General features: G+C 31.5%; 1 long non-coding RNA gene across 1 annotated transcript; it reads left to right on the forward strand.

The window, feature by feature from the left end:
• Nucleotides 1-11303: 11303 nt before the first annotated feature.
• Nucleotides 11304-12961, forward strand: LOC148765735 (uncharacterized). The gene is made up of 2 exons (XR_016035188.1): nucleotides 11304-11413; nucleotides 12672-12961. It is a non-coding gene; the product is annotated as an uncharacterized LOC148765735 (long non-coding RNA).
• The last annotated feature ends 2827 nt before the right edge of the window (nucleotides 12962-15788 follow it).

Below are 15788 nucleotides of genomic sequence, written 5' to 3' on the forward strand. Positions count from 1 at the left end.
TTTTTTTTGCTACTAGTGTGAAAACACGCGAGCAGATCTATTTTCCTCGCGTGCCTGCACACGAGCAAAAGTGGTCTGCTCGCATGTTTTCACACGAGCAACTTTAATTTTTTATTTATTTTTAAATTAAATACTAATATAGTTTTTCTGTTAAATTGTAGATGGCCGGAGTAAGAGGGAAACGTTTAATGAGATAAGTTGCGGGAAAATGTAAGAATTTAATGAAAGCTTTGGGTCGGAAGTCGAACAATCAGGATGATCCGGATCGTATTGGACATCCGATCGTAGAAGGAAAGCGACGGCAATAGAAGAAGCAAAGAGAGCGAGGGAAGAAGGTAATGCAGTCGGAGTCAGGCCTTCTGATGATCTTCAAGTCGGTCATGTTCGTACTTACTTGCAGTACGCATCCGATGATGACGAGGAGATGGTGGCTAATTGATACGAACCCCGTAGAACTTGTCACGAGACCCAATACCCTACGCAGAAGCAAGATCGAAGACACCAAAAAACAAAGATTCAAGTTTGGCGTAAGCACGGAATAATGACCCCATAGCTATAAAGAGCTAGAATCCATTATTATTAAGGTGAAATATAATATTGACCCCGTGGTTATAAAGAACCAGCAACCAATATTATGGCACTAAGAAAACTAAAAGAATCCACTTGTAAAATCCCGAAGAATGTTGTAGAACAGCGAAGGAGAATTGATCTCACCAAATACTCAAAATATCATAAAAATTCGTCCATAAAATAAGCCAAATTGGCAACCTATTTATAAGATCTAAAAAGACTTTTTTTTTTCACAAGGAAAATGACTCCTACCTAATGTATAAGGGGGAATGGCAAAAATGCCCATCACATGGGACTTAAATGCATTTTGGTCCACAAAAAAAATAGTCTATCAATTAAACCCATCCCCATGTCTTTAGTCTAAAATACCCTCCATAATATAATTCTTATCAATTTCACCCATTATGCTCTAACTTCCTTAATATTACACATTGACCCTGGATTTAAACAAATATATCACATTAACCCCCAAATTTTTTTTTTCAGAAAATAATTTTTTTTCTAAAATGTTTTTTTTTCCGGCCAGATTCCGTCGTTGACTTTTTTTTTTTGAATTTTTTTTTCTTAAAAAAATATTTTAATTAATATTACTGTCTTGGCTACTAAATTACTGTCTCAGACAGTAATATTACTGTTTGGGACAGTAATATTATGAATATTATTTTCCCGAACAGTAATATTATTAATATTATTGTCTAAGACAGTTAAATTACTATTGGAGACAGTAATTTAGCATCCAAGGCAGTAATATTAATTAAAATAATTTTTTTTAAGAAAAAAAAAGTCAATTAACAGTTAAATAACTGCTGGAGACAGTAATTTAGCTACGAATACAGTAATATTAATTAAAAATATTTTTTTTAGAATAAAAAAGTCAATTAACAGTTAAATTAGTGTCTCCGACAGTTAATAACTGCATATAGCAACAAATACAATAATATTAATTAAAATATTTTTGAAGAAAAAAAAAGTCAATTAACAGTTAAATTACTGTCTCCGACAGTTAAATAACTGCCGGAGACAATAATTTAGCAGCCAAGACAGTAATATTAATTAAAATGTTTTTTTTAAGAAAAAACAAAATTATAAAAAAAAAATAAACAAACAAAAAGTCAACGCCGGAGACCGACGGTCTCCAGCAGTTGACCGGCCGGAAAAAAATTTCAGGAAAAAAAAAAATTCAAAAAAAAAAAAAAAAAAAAGATCAACGCCGTAGACCGGCGGTCAACGCCGGCGACCGGCGGTCTCCGGTGGTGGCAGGTCAAAATTGGGGTCAAAATTGAAATTACGGTTAAAATTGGTTAATTGATGAAATTGGGCTAAATTGGGGTGTACATCATGAAATTGGAGTTGAATTGGGTTTCAATGAATTGGGGGTAATTTTGGTATATATAAAAGGATTTTCCTTATTTGCAAATAAGTTTGAATGGGCTGGATTTATTTGAAAGACAAAAAAGTTGGATGTCCCTCTTTTAATTAAGTGCCCTTGTCATGAGCTTATTTGCCATCTACTCAATGTATAATAAGGAAACTAATAAATAAGAAAATCTTAACCATAAAGAACTCTAAAATAATAAAAACATAATAAATCCTAAATTAAAACGTGCAGATTTAAATTAAGTAACTTGATCTTCAAGTCGACTTCTCGATCACCCTTATAATCTCGCGTAGACAATTGGTTGTGCACGTGCATGAACTTCAAGCTTCATTAGGACACTGTTACACTTCGAATCTCTCTCCGCACAAAACATAAAAGTTGTAGAACTTCCAGTTGGCTTTCCATATCAATTAGAAACACCTTAATTGGACGTCATATGAGGGAGTTATAACCCGAATGGATAAACGGCCAGAAATAGGCGAGAGTCTCGGATGCATGGAATTCGACTTGTCCAACGAATTCTTCTCTTTCTTTTGTTCCAATTCCTCAACAAGGACTCTTCAAAGGCCTGATTCGAGCTTTTATTATTCAATTCCAACACGAACGACTCCATTAATCTCACTCGCTGTCTTCTTCCAATTCTTCATCTTTGAGCTTGTGTGGATCGTATCATACCACCCCTCTTTAAAATGATTCATCCTCGAATCCGGACAAATATAAAAAGGAATATAAATACATTCAATCTCATGATTGATCGATCTCTCTCATTGGCAGCCAACTAACACAACTCTCAAACTCAATGACATCCCTCCAAGTGCGATCTTGATCATCGTTTTGTTGAGCCAAGACGAAAGTTAACTTCACAATCACCGCAATCTCATCAACATGCACAATGTGAGTTTGCACATTGTTCAGCTCGTCCCTAACTTGGATGCATGGATGGATCATATCACTAATGATGACGGCGATGATTACGAGGAGATGGTGGCTAATGATGACGGCAATGATGATCATGATGGTGGGGAGCCGGCACGTAAAGGTGGTCGTGGCATAAATTTTCCAATTTTGGATGGTCCGCCGTATTTGGAGGGTTCGTGCGAGGGAGGGCCGAAAAATTTGGAGTTTATGCATTGGTTCAAGTCACATATAGAGATATATGTTTGGGATGGACATGTAAGTTTGTTTTTAATACGTGTTTTATATATTTTTATAATTTGTGTTTTCGCTATCTAATAAATGCAATTAATTAAGAACGTCGTGCTACTGGACGGGTCGAGTTAAGAAATAGAGCACTGGAAACCTACCTCGGCCCGCAGGATGACATGATGAATAGCAGGTTGGAGGGAACCGGGCTTTACCACTTACAACACTATTGGCTCCCCAATATGAATAACCAACTAATGTTAGCGCTCGTGGAGAGGTGGCAGCTGGAGACGAACAGCTTCCACATGCCGTGGGGAGAGATGACGATCACGCTCCACGACGTTGCTTTCATCATGGGGTTGCGAGTGGACGGACCGTTAGTGGCAGAAGTTTCCCAATCATTAGAGTGAATTCACGCGAGTCGACATATATATATATATATATATATATATATATATATATATATATATATATATATATATATATATATATATATATATATATATATATATATATATATATATATATATATATATATATATATATATATTATTTGTTTTCTTTTTTTAATGTTACAAAATATAAAAAAAAAAACCAAATAACAAAGTTCAACATCCAAAAACATAAATAAATACGCCGAATCTACCTATACCTAGTACTTAACGTCGTCCACAAAGCTAGTCGATCAGCGTCAAAATCTTGTAATGCGAGTAAATTGGGAGCTGTGTAATACCTCCACTGAGGATGGAGACGAGGTAGAAGGCACTAAACCGGTACTCGAAGGATCATGAAATGATAGTTATGTAACGACATATGAATAATATTTGTTAACGCAGGATTCCCAACTAGAGGTAGATAAGTTAAACTACCAAACTCAGTGAATATTAGCACCATTGCGTTGTATCTCGTAGAAATTGCCAGTCCCATATCTGTTGACATCCATTTGGTCCGTGGCGCAGGTCCGCTTTCATGAATGCATGTCAGAATATGATCAGTGACTACATTACGACCCTCTTCACCTCCACCAAACATATCAGCATATAAATGATGACGCTTCATAAACTCTGCAACCAAGTTTGTTCTTACTTGTGGCCATTTTTCTTTACTTCCATAAATAATTTCGGCAGTGAATATGTACCCACAATTACCATCGGCCCTCACATTAACATATGAGGCTATAGATTGTGCGAGAAACGAATGAAGAAAGGAAAAGAAATTGACCCGTTCTCGGGCAGTTATAACCGATTATTCCGTAGATTTAGTACGTCCGCGACCACGACCTTTTGAGCTTCGATTCTGGCGTTCCTTCAGTCGGTTCTTTAGTCGGGATGTTATGCCCCCTTGACCCCGAAGATGATTTAACTTCCATTTTTCGATTCATGATGTGCTCATCGCGTTATTCTTGGGTCGTCCCTTTGCTTTCACAAATGACGGCTCTCCCAAATGTGTTGAAGCAGGACTATATATGTTCCGTAAATAGTTGGCTGCATTTTTTTCAGACATGTAATCAATCTTCAATAATTTCTCGATCTCGTCAAAAAGAACTTTCTTAATTATAATTGCGCGATCAAACGGTTCCTCATCTTGGTATGGAATTGTCATTGGCTCAACGGTCAATGTTCTCCAGAATGGATGTATCTATTGGGGGTAATAAGTATCTCCTTCCGCAATTTTAACTGCAATTTGACACGCACACGGGAGACCATGTGTTATACTTAGGTAGCAGTTACATCTGTCCGGATTCTGTTGCAATTTTTCCAACTCTTTATCCTAAAGATCCAATGCATTATGTGATACGTTGCATATCAAAGCACCAAAACACGGATATGAAGTACCGTACATTCTGACTGTTCTGCTTCTCTCGTTTTATCCATTCAGTTCATTAATTTGAAGGTGAACTTGCGCATCAAGTTGATTTTGCACAGTATCAATAGCTCCAGTCGATGATTCAACCAACTCTTTGATGCACGATGTGCACTCTCCACCCTGTTTCAAAAAATAATCAATTAATACATATATGTAATATTTTACATAACAAATATTTAAAAAAAATGTTGTATACATGTTTGTCGTCGTGTTACCGAAATGGACGATGTTGTTAGTCCAACACTTTACAAATCTCTCCTTGTAAATCAACCACGTGTAATTGACGTATGTTATCAGCTTGGGATATTCCCCGTACAAACTCACCATCTCGCTATAATTGAATCCATACTCTTCCTCAGTCTCTGAATTCACTAACGCTTCCCAGACAGTCCTCCGGAACAACACACCCGTGATTTTTACTGCCCAAGAACTTCGTTGCATTTGCCTCAACGTTTCTGTTTATGTGATATAAACATAACATATGATTCAACTGTGGAAACACGTTAGGCAATGCTTTCAATAGGCCCAACTCACGATCTGTCAGTATCACTTCTGGTTCTGCTTCTGACGGTAATATATCTCGCAAACATCTCAACGTCCATGTAAAAGTGTCCTCATCTTCACGTGACATAAAAGCAACAGCAATAGTGAAGTTCCTTCCCACCGGAGTAACCCCAATAATTTCCAAAAGAGGCATTTCATATCTACATGAAGGTATTTATAATTTTATCGACTCGTACATATAATATAATAATTAAAATTCACATTTAAATAAATATTACCTGTTAGTCTTGTAAGTGCAATCCATCAATATAATGTATGGAAATAATTGCAGAAGGTTGATTGAATGGGGGTGCGCGAACATAACGTCTTGCATTGTATCGCTGAGTTTGTTCGATGCCATTTGATGTATCCACTTTCACTAAGTTTGTGCCACAGATGTTTGCACAACTGTTTTTTTATTTCATTTCCTTTCATCTAATTTTTGCAGATTCATTGTACACATCTCTCAAAGCCGCAGACGTATTCGGATTAGTCTGTCTCAAGTGATGTAAAATTTTCTTCGGCTTTACGTGACTGTTTTTCAGTAACTTTGCAACTTCTCGTTGCTCTTGAGTCAAGCGACTTAACGAACGTATTACTTGGGGATATTTATGATGATTATGATTATGATTGCAATTTTTAATGGTAAGACGCCATAATCCATCACGACCCTCTTTACCCCATAGCGCAAAAGGACACATGCACTTCATTGAACCATACTTCCGACTTGTTACGATACCGATATTTTTTCCTCGTCCTTTAAAGGCCCTTTTACACGTCAGATATTGTCTGCCTTCGTGGAAAGACTGACGTCTAATCTCATGACCATGACTAACGGCCATGTTCATCACCCACTCAACCAGTGCATCTTTACTCTCGAATGCAGCAGAAATTATGAAAAAATGACTGAAATCATGTAACTCGGATGTTTCCGTATCTTCATCAACAGTTATGTATACTTCGTATTTTCAAATAAATAAAGTAAGCAAAATATATATAATTTAAAAAAAATTAAAAAAAAAATGTGCTCGCGTGATTTTACACGAGCACCGACTCAAGTCTCGCGTATATTCACACGACCACTGAGAAGGTGCTCGCATAAAATAACACGAACACAAAAAAAATAAAAATTATTCATCTCCTCGTGTGATTTTGCGCGAACACATGACATGTGGTTGCGCAAAATCACACGACCACAAGAAAAAAAAATCAAGTACTCGTGTGATATTACGCGAGCACATGACACGAGTACTTGAAGATTCGAGAAAAAACGAAAATATTACCTACGGGTCTATATATTCGTTGGATCCATTTCAAAAATTGTTGAATATCTAATTTTTTTTTTTTAATTGAATGTTCAAATTCGTTTTTTAAATGATTATATGAATTGGTAAACAAAATGTAAACTGGTAAAAACTTAAAAGTAAAAATGCAAAAAGTTATGGTAAAAAAATGCATGTACGCCAAAATAGCGCCTGCGTATATTACCACCCTATATAATATTTTATTCAAATAATTATATATTTTGAAGGACAAATACACAAAAGGAGATATATAAAATAAAAATTAATATAATAATGAACTAGACACGTGTAACGCACGTGCATCTTCCTAGTATTTATTTTTATTTTTATTTTATCTATAAAATTGTGAATAATGGATGAGGTATCGTTCCTTTTCGTATGTAAAAGAAAAAACAAACCCTCTAGCAAGTGTTCTTTTAAGGGTAATATAGTAAATTCTCAACTTCCATCCTCATTACATGTACATGTTTTGTAACTGGCATCTCAAAAAAACAACTTACATCACATAATTCCTATGTATTAATAATAGGGATTTTTGTGCACAAGTCCCAACCAAGCATCTTTATTATTCTAGGTTTATGGGCTATATCTCTTTCACCAATAAGCTCATCCCTTTAATATTTATTATAAATAAAGGAAACATTCATGTATATGCCAATATTACCCCCAACCCTATATACCCAATTCTTAATTGTAACCCCAATTTAATCAATTTTGTCGACAAAAATCCAATTTTGACAACAAAAATCCAATTTTGATTTTTTCTTTTCAAAAACTTGTTTTTGCCGCCGGATTCCGGCGTTGACTTTTCGATTTTTTTTTTTCTCTTCCGGATTTTTTCGCCGGTTTTTGGCGTTGACTTTTTTTTTTCTTTTCTTTTTTTTTTCTTCCGTATTTTTTTGCCGGTTTCCGGCGGTCTCCGGCGTTGACATTTTTAGTGTTTTGTTAAGTTTTTTTTTTTTTTTTACGTCCGCCGCTAAACGTTGATTGTAATTGTGCTGTCACTGACAGTAAATTAACATAATTATACTGTTAGTGACAGTTAATTAATGTAATTGTACTGCATTTGACAATACATTTATGTAATTGTTCTGCCGTTGACAGTAAATTAACGTAATATTATTATTTTTTATTTTTTGTTATTTTTTTTATTTCGTTGACAGTAAAATAACTGTAAACACAATAATATTACTGTCAACAACATCAATATTATTATTTTTTTGGGTTTTTTGTTTTGTTTGAGTTATTCACGGAGTAACGTAATAATATTACTGTCTATTATTGTAATATTACTGTAAACACAATAATATTACTGTGGTTGACGGTAATATTACTATTGTTATAGTAATATTGTTGTCAACCACATCAATATTATTATTTTGTTTAGGTTTTTTTGTTTGTTTGAGTTATTCACGGAGTAACGTAATAATATTACTGTCTATTATTGTAATATTACTGTGGTTGACGTTGATATTACTGTTGTTATAGTAATATTATTGTCACTCACAGTAATATTAATTCTTTTGGCTTTTTATTATGTTTACATTTGTTGAACGGTCAACATAGTAATATTACTCTATTATACAATAATAATGAGTTTTGCTGTGTTAATATTACTGTGCTAGAGATTATTATAGCAATATTATTGTGTTAAACTGTAGATTAGTTAATTTTACTATGTTTAACAGTAATATAGTTAATATTACTGTCAATCACAGCAATGTTGCTGTTTAAACGAGAAAAAAAAACGTTACAAGAAAATAAAATATGAAAAGTCAACGCCGGCGGGAAAAAAAGTTTGAATTTTTTTTTTTTTTTGAAAAAAAAAAGTTTTGGGTCAAAATTGAATAATTTCTGAAATTTGGGGTCAAATTAAGGTTAAATTAAGTTAATGATGAAATTGGAGCATATTAAAATGTAAGGGGCTATTTTAGTCTTTTACAAAAATCTGGACCATGTGAGGACTTATTGTAAATGAGTTTTTTGGGTCAAAATTGAATAATTTGTGAAATTTGGGGTCAAATTAAGGTTAAATTAAGTTAATGATGAAATTGGAGCATATTAAAATATAAGGGGCTATTTTAGTCTTTTACAAAAATCTGGACCATGTGAGAACTTATTGTAAATGAGTTTTTTGTCTGGATCTCTTTATGAATAAGTACTCATTAATGAGTTTATTTATAATGACCCCTTAATAATACAACTAAAGTGGCAATTGATATATTTCATAAATAATAGGTCCAACAACTATTGCTTTTGCATCCGACTAAAACAATAAATCAAGTATTAATAAGGAAATAACTACCCTACTTGTGCATTTATAAAAAAAAAATTAAAAAATGCATTTCCATACGCAAAATGGGTTACCATCATTCATTTATTAATGAGAAAAATAAATCCCTTAACATTAATTACATTGATGCATTTAACAAAGGAGTAATTTTCTAGGGATTATTAGTGAAAAACCCCCAATACATTAGGATATATTAGAGGGGATTCAACCCCTTTAATAGTGATAACCCCCATATCATAATTAAATCTAATATTTTATTAAATTATTAATTGTTATGCCCATATTACTCCATACCTATTCAAACTAACCTAATTATTTCTATCGTTTCAACCTATTATTTATTTCTCTCTTTTCTCTCTCTCAGCCTCCCTTTTCTCTCTTTTCACGCAGGTCCCCATCTTCCACAGATTCAGCCGCCGTCGCCACCGGCGCCACAATCTCTGATTTCAGAGCGCCGTCGACACTACAACATCGAAACCGTGCGACAAATCTGGTTGTAGATCCCTCTCTATCGTCATAGCTCGTCTCCGACGCCGGATCTGTGATCCCACCGCCGCTACAATTCTCGATGATGATCTGGAGAGGCAATACGACTTCATCGACAGTAGATCAATTATCTTCGGTGAGTTAACTGCCGTTTTGATTCAATTTTGTTTTATGTTGTTTTTCCAAGGTTGATGATTTCTATGTTGTATGTGTACATAACTGTAGTTGGAGTTTTATTGTTGTTTCGGTATATTGATAGATTTTTGTGTGTAGTTTTATTTGTGAATTTTATTGTTGCTTTAGTACATTGACAGAGTTTTGTTTTGTAATTGTATTAGTGAAGTTTATTGCTGCTTTAGTATTTTTTTCATGGAATTTTCTGTTTCATAGTTGATTAGCATGAGAGAGTATATTGATTTATTGTTATGCTCTATAGTCGGTTTGGATACTTATAGTCGATTTTATTTAATTTTCATAATCCGGCAATTTACTAGCTTACTCATAAATTTATGCGTATTTATTTTTCAGCGCCAACTGCAAAATCGAGGGGAGGAAATTCGGACCTTTCATAAAGAGAATATGGGATTCGAGGCGGAAGCTTTTTGCAGAGTTTATTCATTTTATGGTGGTTCAATTGATTTTTTTCTTAGTTGAAGGATTTTTGCCCGTGGATTGGGGGAAGATCGTGTTTTCGTAGATGTAACTGCTCCATTATATAGTAGTTTTTGTTGCAATTGGGTTTTTTCTTTTCTAGTTGATTTCTATAAATTGTAGTTAGTTTTGACTTTTTGTAGTCGATTTTGACAGTTTTATAGTTGTTGTTAAAAAAAATTATAGTTGATTTCGATATTTTAGAGTTGATTTTTCCTATTTATAGTTGATTTTGATTTTGTATAGTTGATTCGAGAAAGAATGAACAAAAATAATAGCTGTTTAGTAATTCTGCAGTTCATTTCAATTTTTGTTAAACTTGTTAAGCACTACAATTTTGTAGTTGTTTTACGATAATTTTATAGTTGATTATGGAAAAATATGAAATAATAAAAAAAATTAAATAGCTTATTTGTGAAATATTATAGTTGATTTCGGAAATATTATAGTTGTTTTCGGAAATATTATAGTTGTTTTAGGAAATATTGTAGTTGATTTCAGAATTTTTTAATTCAATCCGGAAAAAAAAATTTAATTCATTTTTTAATTTTTAATTTTTTTAAATTTGTTTTAAAAAAAATAAACGAAAAAAAGAAAAAAGGATAATAAAATGGGACTAAAATGGTGGAGAGACGGTAAATTTTAGAATAAAAGAGGGGATAGGTCTATCACTAATTAGTGAAAATGGGCTAGACCCATCCTTATTAAAAAAAAAATGATAGAGGGGGTTCTCACTAATAGCCCCAATTTTCTATAGACCCTCCATTTTATAACTATATAGGTCCTAGTCCAAGTCATAAGTCTTATTTTGCTAAAACTTCCTACTAATATTTTTGGCTGATTTGCCCTTTGCAGCAAAATAGGAAAATTATCTTCTTAAATATAATTATCCACTAAATCAGGTTTTAGCTAAAATTGAGGCAAAAAAATCTCAAATCGTGAGATTGAAACTGCAAAACCTCTCCTCTCGTTTCTTTCAACGCACCCTATCCCCCGAATTCTCAGATCGATAGAAAGGTTGTAAATCTGCAAACCGACACAACAGGAAAAAATCTGCAAATCTCGTCAACCCATTTCGTTCAACCCAAACTCTGTAATTATAGCCCCTTATTGCTAAGATCGATGGAGAGTCTGTAGGTCTGAAAACCGAGAAGATGGTGCAAAATCGAAAACATACAGGTAATTTTCTATATATTGCATTTTTTTGTATTTTTTTTAAATCGCGATTCATTGATGAAATCCAATGGGTTTTTTTATGAATAAAGTGAATGTAATAATTTTGGGGATCACCAAAATTTCATAATATATTAAAATTATTAACATGTGGTGAAAATCATTAACCGATCAATATTGGGGATCACCAAAAGCAAACAACTTCATCAAAATTACCAACAGAGGTTATTGGAACACATACACCAATTCATACGAGAAAATCTTTCAGGATTGGTGTATGTGTTCCAATAACCTCTGTTGGTAATTTTGATGAAGTTCTTTGACCCCCAACATTGATCGGTTAATGATTTTCACCACATGTTAATGATTTTTTTATGAATGAAGTGAATGTAATAATTTTAATATATTATGAAATTTATATTTTTATTAATATAATACCAAAAAGAAAAAAGATAAAAAATAGTGTGTATATTTCATATGTTTTGATTTTTATTAAAATTTGGATATGCATTTATTATCTAAATCATTTATATATACATATCTGTATATACACATATATATATCATCATATCATATCTATTATATATTGATAACTTATAGAAATAATATCACCATAATTAATTTTAATTTATGTAAAGTTTGACTTTCAATTATTTATTATTAATAAGTTATTTGAATTTGCATCAAATAAAATCAATCACCAGATTTGTTGTCAATCATGTCTATTTTTTATTTTATGAAATTAATTTACATTTATTTTAGTTATGTCCAATTATGGTAAAATATATATGTATACATGTTTTAGTATATATATATATATATATATATATATATATATATATATATATATATATATATATATATATATATATATATATATATATATATATATATATATATATATATATATATATATATATATATAGATACATTAACTAATATAAACAATATATGATTTCCTTAAAATCATTTTATTTACTTATTTAGTGTGTGAAAATTAAGTATAAATACCCCCAATCTCAACCCCAACTCATTCATCTCTCTCTCTTCATCTACATATTTTGTTATAATCATGCTAAACTAAGGTCCTCATCTAAAACTCTTTTTTTTTATTCCTTTTGTTTTGTAAATTCATAATGCAATTAGTATTTATCGATGTGCTCGCTTGAAACATTTATTTGTCGTTGAATATTTATGATGTTATTCATTTATTATGTATGTTAACATATAACAATCTAACTTACGCCTTTTTTTTTTTTTGCAGATCCATGGATATCATCGTTTGTGTTATACGCGACGACATTAGCAAGAGAGAAGCCCTATGACGTTGTATAGCACGCATAAATATGATCCGTGCATATTTTAAGGATGGATTTAGAAAAAAATAGTTATGCATTTCCATATTTTGATTATACGTGAGATGATTGTAAGCTTGGTTTCGAAGAAAAAGAAATTGAAACTAATGAACTTGATTGAGCATGTAATAGATTATTTAGCGTTTACATATTTTTGTAACAAAATTAATTTTTGTGTCCAGTAATAATGCTTACTTTTTTCTATTTTGTTCATATGTACATACATTATTATTAATTTGTACGTCATTTTAGTTTCTATACTTTTATTTCAATAAATTTGGATCATATTTATTTGTTTATTTTTATTATATTGTAAATAAAACTGTATTTACCATCTATATATAATAAAAAAACGGGATCTATGCCATCTATGAAAGAAATGTGGCAAATGTCTATGTCATATCTCCAAATTGCTTAGTTGGAGTTCAATTGATGACGTGTTATATATATATATATATATATATATATATATATATATATATATATATATATATATATATATATATATATATATATATATATATTATTGCAAAATTATATATTCTATAAATCCAAAAGCTATTATCTTATTTATAACTAGTAATTTCACCCGTGCGATGCACGGGATTGGAATAAAATTAAGGCAAAATAATATTTCGTTTAAATCATAAAATTAAGGTGTCAAAATTAGAATAGTTTATATTTTTGCAGGAAGACCATAAAAATAATGTAAAGAACTTTTCTAGTCAAATTTCATGATACATCATAATAAGCAAAAACAATTGCATAATTATATTGTCGATTGTTTTTCCAGCGTGCAACAACAACTCACTGCATCTAATAAAATTAACACAGTAACAATCACTCGGTTGTACACTTGTAGTCCCTATCACTACCAACATATTTTTTAGCGGTTCAATTTTTGTAGAAGATACTCGGTTTTGTAGAATCTACACCTGGTGAATTACACCATGTAGTTTTTAACCTTAGATCTACACATAATAATCCATATGTATGTATGCTTAGTGGATATTTATTTATGTAGATCTACGGTTTAAAACTATATGGTGTATTTCACCAGATGTAGAATCTCATAAACCTACTCAACATTCAAAATAGTTAATAACATTATGTTGTATACTTTCAAATGCTACTGGATTGGAGTATGAGAGTTGACTCAAGTTAGCTTTATAGACTTAGCATATTTAAATGAGATGCTAATTAACTGCAAAGACGAAACTAATTTTAGATTTGTGATGCGCGGAATTTTTATATTTTTAGAGATTATTTAAAAAAAACACATAAAAATAAAAATATATAGAAAAAAAATATTTAACATAATAATGAAAAATGTACACGATTCGAGATTTTCCAAAGTTTCTTGTAATATTTTGTATATGACTTAGTGCAGTGATATTATCATTATGTCAACCGGACCAGAAAACATGCTCAGTAAAAATACATACGCATGGAAAAATATTTAGTATAGATAGACATAAATGAGACAAATGACGAAATTAAATTAATTTTTACGTTTAGTTGTTAAGAAATTACAAATGAAACGATACAGATCTTTTCTTTGAAGGAAACTCTCAACACATAAATAAATAAAAAATCATAAGAACATTGTTTATAAAGGATACAAATCTTGGTTAAATTTCATGCGAATAAACATGACTAACTGAATAAGGGAAAAATTTTGATTCCCTAAAATCTCTATCCCCCAGATTTTGATTTGCAAGCACTTAAATAGTTTAATCCACCAACAAATAATGACTGAAACAAATAAATCCTTAATGGGAGAAAGTACCGACAATTACGCATTAAGATTTAAATCCCAAGAGGGTATAAATTAGATTTGGAGAGAGTTTAACAAACAATAAACTAAGAAAACAATACGTACCTTGTGATTGATATTTTTCTTTACTTACGTAGGGATGTTGTTGTACTGATTTTTGTCTTTCATAATGCTCTGTTAAGAAGAAGAAAGAATGGAGAACATGATAATAGAATAAGAACAAAAAATAAACATTGAACAGAAGTGCACAGGAGTGGTAATCGACATTAAAATGACTTCTTTTATATTTCAATAAACGGACATTTAGTAGTCGGACAGTTGGAGAAAATGGAAAACAAATATAAAAAGTTACAGAATTACAGGTTTGCTTTTAAAGGTTGATAAATTATTATCTACCAATGAAGTGGTTCTAGCTATTTAAAACTAAGGGCAAAACTTAGGGGAGGAAATTAGAATATTATGAAGAATTTGGACTGTTGCCAGAAATCGCCCGTTGAACAAATAAACAAATAATTGCTAAAATATTTGCTAAAAAAACTGCAGACAATAATCAAAGTTGGAAACACAACATTGCAACAAATAAAACAATATGAAGAACCAATCAAAAACCTAGTAGCTTCTACCTAATTTTCATTGATTAAGCATAACAATATAAATTAAAAGAATTTCATTTAAAACTCTCACATAAATCATCAACGAATACAACGAATTTAAGTAACAGTGCCCGCCGTAAAAAAATAGAAGAAATTAAAGATTTTATCTCTGAACTTACTTTCATGTGACAAAAAGCGAGTAGGTTCATTGGTTTCCTTGATTACACTTTGGAAGATTTATCCTCATTTCCCATAATTTCTGCATTCAATCAAACCTATAAAATTATAAGATAAATTCCCTCAAAAGCGTAAGAAGTAAATGGCCAAAAATAAAAAACCTAGGCCAAATGGTGGATACGCAAAGAGGATCATAAATAAAAAAATGATAGATGTGAGTTAGATAGCAAGTTTCAAAGCTTTTACGTAAATTACTTCATTAATAGATAAATCTACTTGGTCACTTATAGATCTATCACAGCACCAAATAAGACATGTACTGCAATTATTGACAATTTCACATTCGTTAATACATCAATAACATTATTAGCAAAATGTTCAATTCTAAAGACATTGACCTATGTAAGATAACCAATATATATATATATATATGGAAAGAAAAAAAAAATCTGCAATTACACGAATTCAAATTATTGAAT

This window comes from Erythranthe guttata, chromosome 13, assembly GCF_056151865.1.
Source record: "Erythranthe guttata isolate IM_541 chromosome 13, IM_541, whole genome shotgun sequence".
Classification (NCBI taxonomy): domain Eukaryota; kingdom Viridiplantae; phylum Streptophyta; class Magnoliopsida; order Lamiales; family Phrymaceae; genus Erythranthe; species Erythranthe guttata.